At 38.2% G+C, this 14,461-nt stretch overlaps 1 protein-coding gene across 2 annotated transcripts in view; it reads left to right on the top strand.

Annotated features, from left to right (window-relative positions):
* NALF1 (NALCN channel auxiliary factor 1) overlaps positions 1–14,461 on the top strand; it is a 586,143-nt gene that overhangs the window by 404,055 nt on the left and 167,627 nt on the right. The window lies entirely within an intron of this gene.

Genomic DNA, 14,461 nt, shown 5'->3' on the forward strand with positions numbered 1-14,461 from the left:
ATAACAAAGTAGTGATCTGTGTTGATCCTTTTCTAAAACTTGGAGCTACTTCTTTGTTCTAGTCTTTCTTTTCTTTATGAGTCCTTATATTATTTAAAGTATTAAAATATTAAATTATTAAAAATTCTAAATGGAAGCTTACAGTAATTTACTTATTACTCTTGTTTTGTAATTTTTTTCTCAATTGATGATGGAAAATGTACAACATGAAGCTGTTAAGCATTGAAATTGGTCAAAATACAAAGATGAGTGACTCTAATTATCTACATGATAAATATTTTCAAGATATAATGCTTTTTCTTCTTTAATAGGCATTTTCATAAGTAATGATGTTTTTGTGAAATGTGATCAAGCATTTCCCAGAGTCACTCCATGAGAACGTAAGATGCACTAAAAGAATGTCCAATTTGTCGTCGTTGGCTTGGTCAAACAGAAAATGGCAAGTGTAACTTTCACATAAAAATGTATTTTTGAAACTACATACTTGAAAACTGAACACGTATACAAATACACACACATGTGATATCACAACTCATCCCATTTATTCATTTTTATTCCTGGAATCATAATTGTTACAATTCAAAATGTGTTATATTTATTCTATCAAAATTAATGCAATTGGATTTATGCACATACTTTTTTCCTGTAGAAACTGAGAATACATAATTGAGTCATTTATGTAATTAGGAGCTATATGAAGTTGAATTTTTTAAATTCCACCTTTCCATAGAGCATATCATTTTAACTTGCAAAATTGTATGTCTTTGCCAAGCTTATATAAAAATACTCAGGGAACATTTCTCGTCCTATCAAAATGAGTTGTCAGTCAAATGACCTCAGAAAAGAAATCACACAAAAAAACTTTAGACAGTGAATTCTCTTTTTCTGTTTACATTGCCCTTGTGAGATTAGGTCAGAGCCTCCAGCTTCTCTGAACAAAAGGTCAGCTACATTGCAGTGTCTTGCTCAGTATTTCCTCAAGCTATTCTATGATGATTACAACATACTTTTCTCAAGTGAAAGCTGCTTAATGATATTTAAATTGTCATTTTTAAATACTGCTGAGCTTGTAATATAAAACCAGAAACATTAAGAAGTAAATTATATTCCAGAATTTGATAGGCAGTCTACTTTTTAATCTCTTATTGAATTGAAAACTAGCCCAGTGAAGATGGTCTGATGCAGTCATGTGCTGAATTAGAATGGCTGAATTCTCCTTGAAATAGTTCCATGTTCTTGACAGTGAATTGTTCCACACAGTGTATATTTCCATGGAGGGACAATTCCAGCAGACATACGTTGAAGAAACATGATGTGATCATGGGAAGATAACAGTTTCAAAAATAACATGGGAAGCATGCTATTCAAAGAAACATTGGAAAGGTCAATGTTTTAATATTAATACTTTTCCTTGAGAAGAAAACATCCTAAATGTCGTTTTTTTAGGTGGTGAAAGGAAGAACAATGTTTCCTTTTAAGGAATATTAAGTATGATGTTAAAACTATTGATCATCTACAATCTATTTTCCATAAATATTTTAAATGAATGAAAAATTATATAAATAAAATAGATTGTTTTGACTGATAACAAATTGAAAGTATGAATTTTTTATGGTGAATCAGACTAAATCTCGTGTTTGAAAAATATTTAAGAAGATGATAGTGTTGCCCTCTTGTGGCTGTTTCAAAGAGCAGGTTTAAAAGGCCCGATGCTTTAAAAGGCCTGATATGAGGGGTATCTTTCACAGTTAGATGAGTTATCTCTGGAATTTGAACAGCCTTTTTTATTTGGTCTAGTTTAGGAAAGCTACTTGGACAGTGAGTATGGCCCAGTTGAGGACCCATGTTTCAGTAGCTGTAGGAGCTTGAGTATAATACAAAGTGAGTAGGGGGTTTGGGATCCCAGCACTCACTGTAATCTTGGTTGAGTCACTAAACCAATGGTTCCCAATGTGGGGACATGCCCCACAGGGGATCAATTTGATTTTTAAGGGGGGAAATTTGGGAATGAGTTATTAACAGTGATTTTTTTGCATTTCTTATGGTTCTAGGGGCCTCATATATAGTATATAAATATATGGTGACATATTTATGCATTTCAGTTCTCTATTATATGTTTTGAAACTTTATTTTCTATTTTTTCATATAACTTCATATTATTATTTTTTAACAATTTCTTCATCAGTACTTCAACTGTCCTTTCATTCTTTTATTTTTCTCTTTCATGGTAGCTTGTTTAAATCAAGTTAATGGCCTTTTAGGCTTCTTCCACATGAATAGAAGTTCAATTTTTGAATAATAAGAACTATATGTCACTGGGGGCATCAGGATTTTAGAGATGCTTAGGTGGGGTGTGGCCAAAAAAAGTTTAGGAACCACTGCACTAAACTGTCTCATAAATAACGGCTCTTAAAATTGGAATTTAAACTTATTGGCATAGCTATATTCCATTTTGGACTTCAGTCTGTCCTGGGGTCTGCTTCCCTGCCCAAGGTCCCCATCACCTGTTCCTCAAAGTAAAATAGACTGTGCTCTCTTTCCCAAGAACCCAGAGCCAGCCGCCAAAAAAGTGCTGGGTACTAGTTTCAGGTCTGCATTTTAGGTGTGATTCTTAAAAAGTCACTTTCTTGGTAAGTCTTATTCCTCTTTAATCCTATCTAATAATAGACAAACAGGGTAATTGACCATACCTTCGCTATGCCTCCCATTGGCTAATCAGCGTGATATGCAAATTAACCGCCAACAAAGATGGCAGTTAATTTGCATAGGAGGCTCCAAGTGGCGGAGCCAAGACTGAAGGTGAGCCAGAGCCGCAAAGACAGAAGGCAGCTCCGGCCGGGGCCGCGAAGACGGAGGATGGAAGGCGGCTCCGGCCGGAGCGAAGGCCTGGGTCCCGGGTGCCGGAGGAAAATCGGTGCTGGCAGCCAGGAGAAGGGAAGGCCTATTGCATGAATCTCTTCATGCAAGAGGCCTCCAGTAAAGAATAAAAGACAAAGGAAAGGGAAACCCACATGTGTTGAGCTCCTAGCAAGAACCTTGCCCTCCATTAGGTGTTCTATATGCCTGATATAAATGCATTCTTATTATTCATGTAATGATTATGTAACTCAGAAGTTATAGGAGCTAATCCTTAAGAAATCAGGGTATGTATTGTTATCTCCAGTTTACAGGTAAAGAAATTGGGGCTCAGAGAAATGAAATGACCTCATGGAGCTAACAGCGGCTAGCAGTGGAGGAATTAGGATCCAATCCAGATATATTTGATACTTAAGTTATAAATATTACAGAGAGTGAGAAAATTATATTAGTAGTTATTTCTGTTTGAAAAATGCTGAGGGAAACAACATGGAGTAGATTTTCTTCAGAGTTTCTTGTGGCCTTGGGTATCTAAACACCACAGCGATGCACTCTTGCATCTTTCCAAACAAATCTGATCACAGATTAGTGCTCTAAGGGCACATTGAAGCACTGATATATGCCCACAGGCTGTTTTCCAGAATCTCATCTAATCGAAGATCTTCCCTAATTAATTACTGCACCTGTCAGAGCTTTTGTTTTCATTCATGTATTTTGCCTTTAATGATACGTATTGTATGATTTATTTTAGTGTTGTAATGTCACTAAATATTTCTTCTCTGCTAAATTTCAAATTCCTACATGGCAGAAATTAGCTTAGAGATAAGTAATATAACTTTCGATGAATAGTTGTGGCATATGAAAATAAAATGATGTGGTTATGCAAATTACAAGTTATATTTAAGTTTGCCGGAGGTGTTCATGGCTGCCATGTCACATGTCCCTGTCAAGTTATTATTGTTTCAACAGAGTGCATCATGTATCTTACCTCGAAGGAAGGGTGTCAGAAATAGAAATCGCAGGCATGGTGGCACTGTCAGGGAAGGATCTGATCGAAAGGAGATTTCGCAGCCTTTAAATCACATGCACATTGTTACAACCTTAGCATTAGAAGGGATTATATGAGTCTGAAAGATGAAAGAAAGAGAGACTTGAGTTCATCTGAAATAATTTATTTTTCCAGCATCTCCTCTACTCTTGTTGCATTTGCAGCTGAGACTTCCCTGAGCTTTACCGAGTTGAAACAGGAGCTTACTCAACAGGCCCCTTTGGAGCTTGGAGAATAAATACTAGCACACAGTCACAGAATTTTCAGACTGGAAGAGCTCCTAGAGGTCATGTTGACAGGTTATTTTCAAACTCTGTAGGAAATGGACGGGGAATGTCTGGGAAAGTTGGATTAAATTTCTATTTCACAGGCTATGTTTAAATATTTCTAAAACTCAATACAGTTTTCACACATCAGATGCCATTTATCCTTTGACCAGTACTGCAAGTCTTTAACTTCCACCATTTCTGCCTGGTTAAAGATATCCTGAATTGGAAGGCTAATTACTAATTTTTTATCACAATTTCACAGGGTATATACGATCACAAGAACGTACATTGATAGTAAGACCTGTATCAAACCAAAACTCTCAATCATAAATGCTAATTTCAAAAAGACATCTTTGCTCTGGCTAAATGGACTTTCTCAGAATTAAAGATTTAAGGACAATCAATATCACGGCATATGCTTATTCTAATAAAGTACCACCTTTGCTGTTTTACATTTGGGGGTTTTCCTGCGATGATGTCTTAAAACTCTTGTTTCAGAACTTTCACCTAGGTTTCCCGTGGAGGAAACTCAGGCCCAGAGAATAAGGACTTACTCAAATCAGGCTCTCTCAACACCAAGTGTCATTTTGCTTTCCAATACACTGCATGGAGTGTTGCCTGAGGAGGAAGTTGTTAAATAGGTAAAAATTAAAACTTATGAAGCCTTTATGTTTTCTTTACATGACATCACTTTTAGATCTATTCATAGAACAACCTAAATCCGATTGTTTAAAGTCTATGTTGATCTGAGTCCATTGTGACCACTAAGGGTAGACTTTGGCTCACTAGTGGTCCACCATCTACTGATTTGGCCTTTGTTGTAGTCTTCGAGTTTACTCATTTTGAGAACCCAAGGTAATAGACAGACTTTTGCAAGAAGGTGTTAGAATTCTCCTTAGGAACTCCGAAATATCGATTTTCTTCCAGAGTGAAGCCAGAAGCAAATTATTGTGGGGATATATGCCTTCCAGCAATGCTGATTCACCTCACTGCATGTGGTATACACCAGGTATGGATTCCTCAGTGATCACTCCCAGACAGGAAGTCGCAGGAAAGCTAACCTTTCCCCAAACTACAATTTGGAAGACAGAAGTTTCATTTTTATTCTTTGTGAAGTTCACAGACTTGCGCTTTCTGTGCCTCCAGTTAATAGAGATTTAACTTTTGAAAGTAAAATTGTATGTTTCAGAAGAATGGCATTCTATCTACAAGATTTCCATGATCACCTTTTCTCCTTCGGGGCAATTCCTGTTAATTTTAATTCATAAAAAATAAAAGTGCCCTAGCTGATTTGGCTCAGTGGGTAGAGCATTGGCCTGTGGACCAAAGTGTCCCAGGTTCAATTCCAGTCAAGGGTACTTACCTTGGTTGCAGGCTGTTCCCAGGCTCAGGCTCTGGTCGGGGCACATGCAGGAAGCAACAAATTCATGTGCTTCTCTCACATTGACATTTCTCTCTGTCTTCCCCTATGTCTTCTACTTTCTCTAAAAAATCAATGGAAAAATAACCTGGGGTGAGGATTAACAAATAAATATATAAATAAAATAAAATAAAAGTCATGACCTAGCCAGTTTGGCTCAGTGGATAGAGCATAAGCCTGTGGACTGAAGGGTCCCAATTCTATTCTGGTCAAGGGCACATACATCAGTTACAGGCTCCATACCGGGCCCTCATTGGGGCCTGTGTGGGAGGCAACCAATAGATGTATCTCCCTCACACTGATGTTTCTCTCTCTGTGTCTCTCTTCCTCTCTCAAAAAATCAATGGGAAAATATCCTCTGTTAAGAATTACACACACACCCCCCAAAAAGAAAGCCATGATAGTTTGCTTATTTCCTCTCCTCCTTTAGTCTAATAAATAAATGAAAGAGACATTTTAGTAAGACGAATTATCTTCGCATATTTATCCCAAGACCATCTTTGGAAAGGCACCATAGTTAAGAGTGTGGTGATACAAATACCAACTATCTTTTATTATTCTATGTAACAAAAGCCCAGCGATGAACACGGAATTCCCAGAACAACCAGTCAACCAGTCGCTATGATGCGCACTGACCACCAGGGGCAGACACTCAACATAGGAGCTTCCCTCTGGTGCTCAGTGTGCTACCACAGTCGGGGTGCAGCTCAGCTGACCGGGATGAGCAGCTGCTCCCACTGTGAACCCTGGGCCTACGGGTAGGAATCAGGGCTGCAATTGTCACCTCCTCACCCCAGGTTCCTACTCCTCACTCCCTGCCGCCTACTCCGCAGTGCTGCCGCTGGGCTTGCAGAGCTGACCCCGGAGGCTGGGAGGCGGGTTCATGGCTGCCATAGGACTGAGGCCTACTCTGCCCCCTCTCAGTGCTATTGTCCCTGCGCCCGGCCCAACCGGGTCCTCTGGAGAGGCGAGTGGTCCAGCTCCATAGGAAGATGCTAGACCAGGAAGCAACCACCCAGAGGGCGGGTCCACAGCCACTCAGCTGACCAGGATGAGGGGTGTTCCCACAGCAGGCCGATCCCCGCAGGCCACGTCCCCCACCGGTGCACGAATCCCATGTACCAGGCCTCTGTTATCTTAGAATATCATAAAGAAGAGATACTTTCAAGAATAAACCAGTTTCATAATATCCACTATCCAGAAGAATTTCTTCTACTTCTATTCCAAAAAACTGTATAAACCTGGATATAGTTAAACTCTTTTTCATAAAATCTTAAAAATAACTAGAGAAACCCAAGCAGAGTCTCGTATTTAGTCCAAATTAATGACTTTTCCAAACCTTTTATTCTGTGACTATATTAGTTCTCTTTAGAAGGTAGTTTTTTCATCAATTCATTAATCCATCCAGTAAATACCTCTCAAGTATATACTATGTTTCAGCAGGACAAAATGTGTACAAAAGGACTTTATTTTAGTGCCTACTAGTATATATACACACATTGAAAAATATATCAGTATTGGAAAGATATACATCAATTAAATGTTTCTTGTGTTTTATATACTAATGGTAGAGTTACAGGCAATTCTAATTTTTTTGTCATGCTTATTTAAATAATCTAAATGTCATTATAATAAGAAAAAGTTTTTGAAAAATATTATGGAGCACCTAGGAAAAACTATCATATTCCAGATATTGAAACACAAATACAAAGACGAATCTTGGCATTCTGTGGTGGATGAACCACAGTCAGATGAGGGAATTTGTTTAAAAATATATTAGAATGCATCATGTTAAGCACTCTAATATAATTGTGCATTAAGTGGCAGGGTAGTTCTGAGGAAGAGCACCAAATGTCCCCTTGAAGAAAGCACATGGAGGCAATCATTGGGAATTTGGGGCAGATGATAAGCAGGAGATCACAAGTCAGACAAGAAAGAGAACTACATTTCATGCAGAGGGAATAGAATGTGCAAATGCATGAAGCCATGTGAAAAAGTGACACTATTTGAGAAGGGTAAGCCAATAGGTTGGGATGTAATGCATTGGGGGACATTGCAGGAAATGAAGGTAAAATATGCCCCCAAGAGAAACACCATAAAGAGTGTCATGGGACAAACAGTGCCCTTCCAACAAAAATATACTCATGCCCTAATCCCTGGAACCTGTTAATATTACCTTATTTGTTAAAAGGACCTGAGTAAATATAACCAAGGAACTTGAGGTAAAGAAATCATTCTAGATTACCTGGATGAGCCCTAAATCCAATCACAAGTGCCCTTATAGGAGGCACCTACACAGAAGAGAAGACACAGAAGGCCATGTGAAAACAGGTGAAGTGGCCACAAGCCATGGAATGCCTAGGATTGCCTTCAACCACCAAAAGAGGCAGATAACAAAACCTCTCCTAGAACCTTTGGAGGAATGGTGGCCCTACCAACACCTCAGTTTTAGACTTCTTGCCTCCAGAACTGTGACAGTTGTTTTTAAGCAACCAAGTCTGTGGTACTTTATTACAGCAGCCACAGGAAACTAATACAAAGGGTACTGTATGTCATATAATGAAGAACTGTATATGGACTTTGGGAGTGAAGCCACTATATTTGTATTACAACTCTAAGTATAGGAAAATGTCCCTAGGGACCTAGATGCAAGGACTCATGAGTTTTTCTAAGAATTAAAATGAAGCATAAAAAAACCAATTATGTCTGTTTATGAATACACCTCTAATACACAGAACCACATGTTTTATATACATAAAATTAAATGCTCAATAATTTAGCACTTTACCTAGGGGACCAAGTACTCAGTATAATGGTTGCATTGAAATAAAAGATAACATCTTTAGAAAGACATCTCCTTTAAAACAAAGATTATTTATATAAATGCATCTTTTTTTAACAGTGACATAGTCTACTTGAGATCTTTAAGCCCAGTCCTGTTTTGAGCAATTTTTTAGCCTATCCTAATGTTTGCCTAGTAGTTTATCACTAGATAATGATATTTCCCCTCTTTGCCTCTCATGAGAGTTTTGAATATAAAAATGAAATACTTTAGTATTTCATTATTTTGCACAAGGAGATGTGAATCTGGATGTGAGAATGTGTCTCTGTAGGTAAACTCCTGACCATGATAAGGATATGATGTTAGCGAAATGTGCTAGATAGCTTGTCTGTGGGCCAGTGAGTCTCCTAATGAAGCCACAAGCTTTATGAGTCCTTTAGGTGGAGCAAAATTCAGACCACAGTTGTAATTAATTCCTCTTCAAATTTGGTTTTCTTCCGCCAGCCAGAAGAGATGCTAATCAAATAGGAAATTCATACTCAATATATACAGACAGGAAATGAGGACAAGACTTTGTCCTTCAGCTTCTCCACCTGAAATAAGACTTCAGGACAGTGTGAATTCTGGAAAAATATTCAGGTCAGTCTAATTCAGGGCTGAGCAACCTGTGTACCCTTAATCAGCATCAACTGATGGGGCACAGGCCTGCGATGTGGCAGAGAGCGATCCATGGCTCAGTCTTTTATTATCATAATTCATTCCTGAATTGCATTTTTATGAGGAAGATGGAGTGTGTGATAAGGGATTACTCCCAGTGTTTTTAAAATTAATTTCTAAATTTAAAAACATGTAGATTAGTTGTAATGTTTCTTTCCTTGCCTAAACTTTATTTTTTTATTAAATTAAATTTATTGTGATGACATTGGTTAATACGTTATATAAATTTGAAGTGTACAATTCTTTTTTTTATTATCTCTGTTGTTGAATGTATTACAGATGCCTCCTTTTTCCCCCATTGAACCCGTCCTCTCCACCCCTTCCCCAGGCCTTGACTGCACTATTATTTATGTCCAGGGGTTATGCATATCTATATATATAAAAGGCTAATATGCTGTGTCCTTCCCACTGTCCAACTGGTCCCTATGAAGCGCACTGACCACCAGGGGGCAGATGCTTAACGCAAAGCTGCCGTGACGCACACAGAGAAATGGCACCACAGACCTGGCGCTGACAAAGCAACATTTGGCTTCCTCCAAGTGGGACACAGGCCCCACCATCACCCCAGAGTGACAGTCCACCAAATCACAGCCAAAGCTGCCATTGTACAAAATGTGGCCCACAGCCTAACTCAGCCTAACCCACAAAAGGTGGCTGTGGGCGCCGAGTAATGACGTCACGTTTTGGTTGCCATTTTGAAGCCGAAAATGTTGACAGAATATGTCTGAAGACCAACTATTGCCACAACATACCTCTGAAGCTGAAAGAAAGCAATGTCATCGACAGAATATCTCTGAAGAACAGTCATTGACAAGTACTACCACTACTGGTAGGAACTGCCTTCATAGCGAAAATGAAGATGACGTAAATAAGGATGCAATTATTGAACACAGTTGTGGTGGAATGACTGTTACATGTCAATTTTGCCTATCCCTAAATTTCTCCAATGAAAAACCATCTCATGGAAAATTTACTCTATGTTGTAGCAAAGGCAAAGTTTGTCCAAATGATATAAATTTTCCAGAATGCCTGGCATATTTTTTAAAAAATAATGATAAACGAAGATTCTGACAGTAAAAAATTCATGGAAAATATTCATTGTTATATCATGTTATTGTTTTTTATTAATCTATTTAGATATTATTTTCATGTACATTTTACTAATTTTCTTTCATCTCTGACACTTCTATTATAGAGAAAGGGCGAGTAGCACTATTAAAATATTTCTTCTAATTAATTTCCTTTCAGTGTGCACCGGGGCCACTAGTATGCATATAAATTCTTAGGTTAATCACTTCCTACCCACTCCCCTTCCCCCTGAGATTAGCATTTGCATATTATATTGTGTGCTCACCACCCAAAGTCTAATCACCTTTCATCATCATATATTTAGTCCCTTTTGCCTTGTTTATCTTAACTTTCAGTTTCTATCTCTTGCCTTTTCACTTTTACTCTTTTGAGTATGAAACTAATTGTCTCCAGCATTCCTTCCTCTCTCCCCACAGAGGTTAGCCATGCCCCTAGGCACTCAGAATAAAGACCTCACTTCCCATGTAACAAAGCCCTTGCCAGTGAGCTCTTGATAAAAGAGATTTACAGAACATCCAGGAAGTATCTGAAAGGGAGGTCCTTGTTTCTCCCATTTCTTCCTTGCTGGAGGCTTCAGTATGGGTGTGATGCCTTGATGTGGAAACTGTATATTGAGGGCAACAGATCCACAGGGGAGAGAGAAAGAGCTGTGATCCCTTGGCAGAGATATAAACTTCTGCATTGCTTAAGCCACTGTTATTTTGCAATTTTTATGCCACCGCTTAATTTTTCTTCCAAAGCAGAAGTCATTTGAAAGAGTTAAAGGTATGGTCCACATTATCTGTATTGACAATGTGTCATTGGAGAAATAAAATAAAGGGAAAATAATGGCTACCATAAGAACCGCTTGCCTCAAAAATAAGTTGGCCTGAGAACTTTGTACATTCATATGAACTTACTCATCCCACATATGCAGACCTTTTTTCGATTGCAACCGCAGAGCAAGCTTTGTTTTGCATTAGGGAACTTAATAGTGGGCAGAGACCAAAAGGGAACAGAAGGGGAATAGAACAGAAAGCCCAGTAATTATAATTTCTCCTTCTAGTTTAGATATTTGAAATAATTTCCCCTCTTAAGGAGAGATCAACCTCTGTGTATAACCTAGCGTATTGTGTGCATTAAAATCATAGCACATTTTCTGCTTCACACTTCCCATGTACGCGAATCCAGATTTTATAGAAACCATTAGTCATAGAGAAGTTCTTCCTGAATGAAGCTGTTACACCAGCTCTCTTTCTGGATTGAGCATCTGCGCATGCTAAGAATGACTTTGTAGATTCTATCAAAATAACCTGTGAATGAGTATCACTCTATGTGTCTCCGTGTGCTTTAGGATGATATCTATATTTGTTGTGTAACTTGTTTTAATGCATTCAGCACACAGGGAAATGTAGAGCAGAGCCACAGTAGGTTTTATAATCCCATTGTTGCTTGCTAATTGACTGTCCAGTTTTATGACACTGTAACCAAATAGCAAGGTGCTTGATATGTAGGGAGCTCAGACATAGTCTAGGGCAGTGATGGCGAACCTATGACACGCGTGTCAGAGGTGACATGCGAACTCATTTTTTTTGGTTGATTTTTCTTTGTTAAATGGCATTTAAATATATAAAATAAATATCAAAAATATAAGTCTTTGTTTTACTATGGTTGCAAATATCAAAAAATTTCTATATGTGACACGGCACCAGAGTTAAGTTAGGGCTTTTCAAAATGCTGACACGCCGAGCTCAAAAGGTTCGCCATCATTGGTCTAGGGAAAGGGGGTGGGGGTTACTGGTAATGCTGAATAATGAACAAGAGTAGAGAAAAATATATAACTGCATAGTTTGAGGGGTAATTTGGTAATTCGAAGAGGCTGTAGCTCAGGAGAGCTATTCAATTAGTGATGTTTGGATTTAAACAAGTCCGTTTACTGTCTGACTTGGGCTACGCACAAATGAGACTAGATTTCATTCTCTCTGTTAATCAGAATGCCTCTGCAGGAGGAAGGCAACCTTTCCAGCAACTTGATTGCAGCCCTGGCATCAATAAGCACCATCAGAACAGAAAAGGGCCTTAAGTGTGGCATCCACGCATCTATCGTTTATTTCTGCTTCTCCACTCTTTGCCATAGCTCCTCAGGTCCAAAACTCTAGAGGGAAAACTGAAAAGTAGAGGAAGACGATTGAAGTGAGAGCTGTATGCCTGTGGTTTGAAGTCCCTTTGTCCAGGTGCCAGACGAAAACGTTAGAACAACGAGAGCTCGGAGAGAATAATTTGGAACTTTGGAAAATAATGAAGGTCCTTTGGCAAATGGAAAGCAGCAAACTATCATCTCACGTTTGCCCCAACACCCGCTAACGTACTCCTAGCTTATAATGAATAATTTTTTGCAGCTATATTTTTCTGTGCCTTTTCAAATTTCGTCTGACCACTTTTATTTATTTATTTTTTAATCCTCACCTGAGGATATTTTTCCATTGATTTTTAGAGAGAGTGGAAGGGAGAGGGAGAGGCAGAGAGAAACACCAGTGTGAGAGAGACACATCGATTGCTTACCTCTTGCATGCCCCCAACTATGGCTGGGAGTCTGTAACTGAGGTACGTGCCCTTGACCAGAATCGAACCCAGGACCCTTCAGTCTGCAGGCTGATGCTCTATCCACCTAGCCAAACCGGATAGGGCTGGTCTGACCACTTTTACAACAGCAAGTCCATCATGATATATGGTGAGCGTTTTCAAGTAAACATTCAACTTATCTCTTTTTGAGGGAGAAAAAGTAAGCTTTCACAAAAAATAGCCCTAGACCTGAATGATGAAAAGTATCATCTCTTTGTCTCACTGCCAACACCACATCGTCCTGGGTGAGCCTGTCAGGCTATTAGAAACAAGTGTTGATGAACTTATGACCTCTGCTTGTGTCCAGCCATGTTTCCACTTCGTGTTAAGATCCTCACTACCTTTAGATGAAATAGAAAGAAAATGTTGACTTATTTTAAACCTAATTTCAATTTATCTTTATTGTTGAAAGTGTTACAGATGTTCCCTTTTCTTCCCCCTGACCTCCTCTACCCCGCTCCTTCCCTTCCCCCTGTCCAGGCCTTCCCTGCACTATTGTAGGTCCATGGGCTACGCATATATGCATATAAATTCATTGGTTAATCTCTTCCCACCCACCTCCCCCCCCCCCCCCGCCCTTTCCTCTGAAATATGTCAGTCTGTTGAATGCTACCATGTCTCTGGATCTTTTTTGTTCATAAGTTTATTTTGTTCATTAGACTCCACATATTAGTGAGATCGTGTGAAACTTGTCTTTCTTTGACTGGCTTATTTCACTTAGCATAATAAAATCCAGGTCCCTCCATGCTATCAGCAGTATCTTTTTTACTGCTGCATAGTATTCCATTGTATAAATGTACCACAGTTTTTTAATCCATTCATCTACTGATGGGAACTTGGGCTGTTTCCAGATATTAGCTATTGTAAATAATGCTGTTATGAACATAAGAATGCATATATTCTTTCTGATTGGTGTTTCTGGCTTTTTGGGATATATTCCTAGAAGTGGGATCACTGGGTAAAATGGAAGTTCCATTTTTAATTTTTTGAGGAAACTCCATACTGTTTTCCATAGTTGCTGCACCAATCTGCATTCCCACCAACAGTGTATTTGGGTTCCCTTTTCTCCACATCTTTGGCAGCACTTGTCATTTGCTGATTTGTTAATGGTATACATTCTGATTTGAACAAACTATTACAAATTAGGGAATAATATGAAAAATTTATTTACATTAAGGCATTATTTTAAAATTTGGTATGATAATTAATGATACTGAGGTTAAATCTTAAAAATATATTTTAAGTATTTTTTAAAAATAAAATGTATTAATATAATGTTTGATATTTACTTCACAGTAATGTAGAGTATGAAAAAGTGGCTGAGGATATATACCAGTTATAACTGGTTATAACCTGCTATGAGATGAAGCTAAATGATGGTATGTAAGGATTCATTTATTATTCTTTTTCTATATGGGTAAAAATTTCATAATAAAAAAAGATTAGCTGAAGTTGGTAAAAAAAAAATAATAATAACTAAGCCTCCACCAATGTAAAAAGGGTGAGATATCTCATTAGCAGTTTAGCTCCAAATGGATTTGATTGATTCCAACAGGTTTTTGATATAGAAGTGAGGAGGAAAAACAGTTTGGGGCCTGAATTCTTTGGGGATCTGAGAACCATAATTTAGTGGCAATTGTGTTACAATTCAAATCAAGTTTGAGTTCCAATACACTATG

This window comes from Myotis yumanensis, unplaced genomic scaffold (assembly GCF_028538775.1).
Source record: "Myotis yumanensis isolate MYYU_CA2020_CCGP unplaced genomic scaffold, mMyoYum1.0.hap1 SCAF_3, whole genome shotgun sequence".
In the NCBI taxonomy this organism is placed as follows: domain Eukaryota; kingdom Metazoa; phylum Chordata; class Mammalia; order Chiroptera; family Vespertilionidae; genus Myotis; species Myotis yumanensis.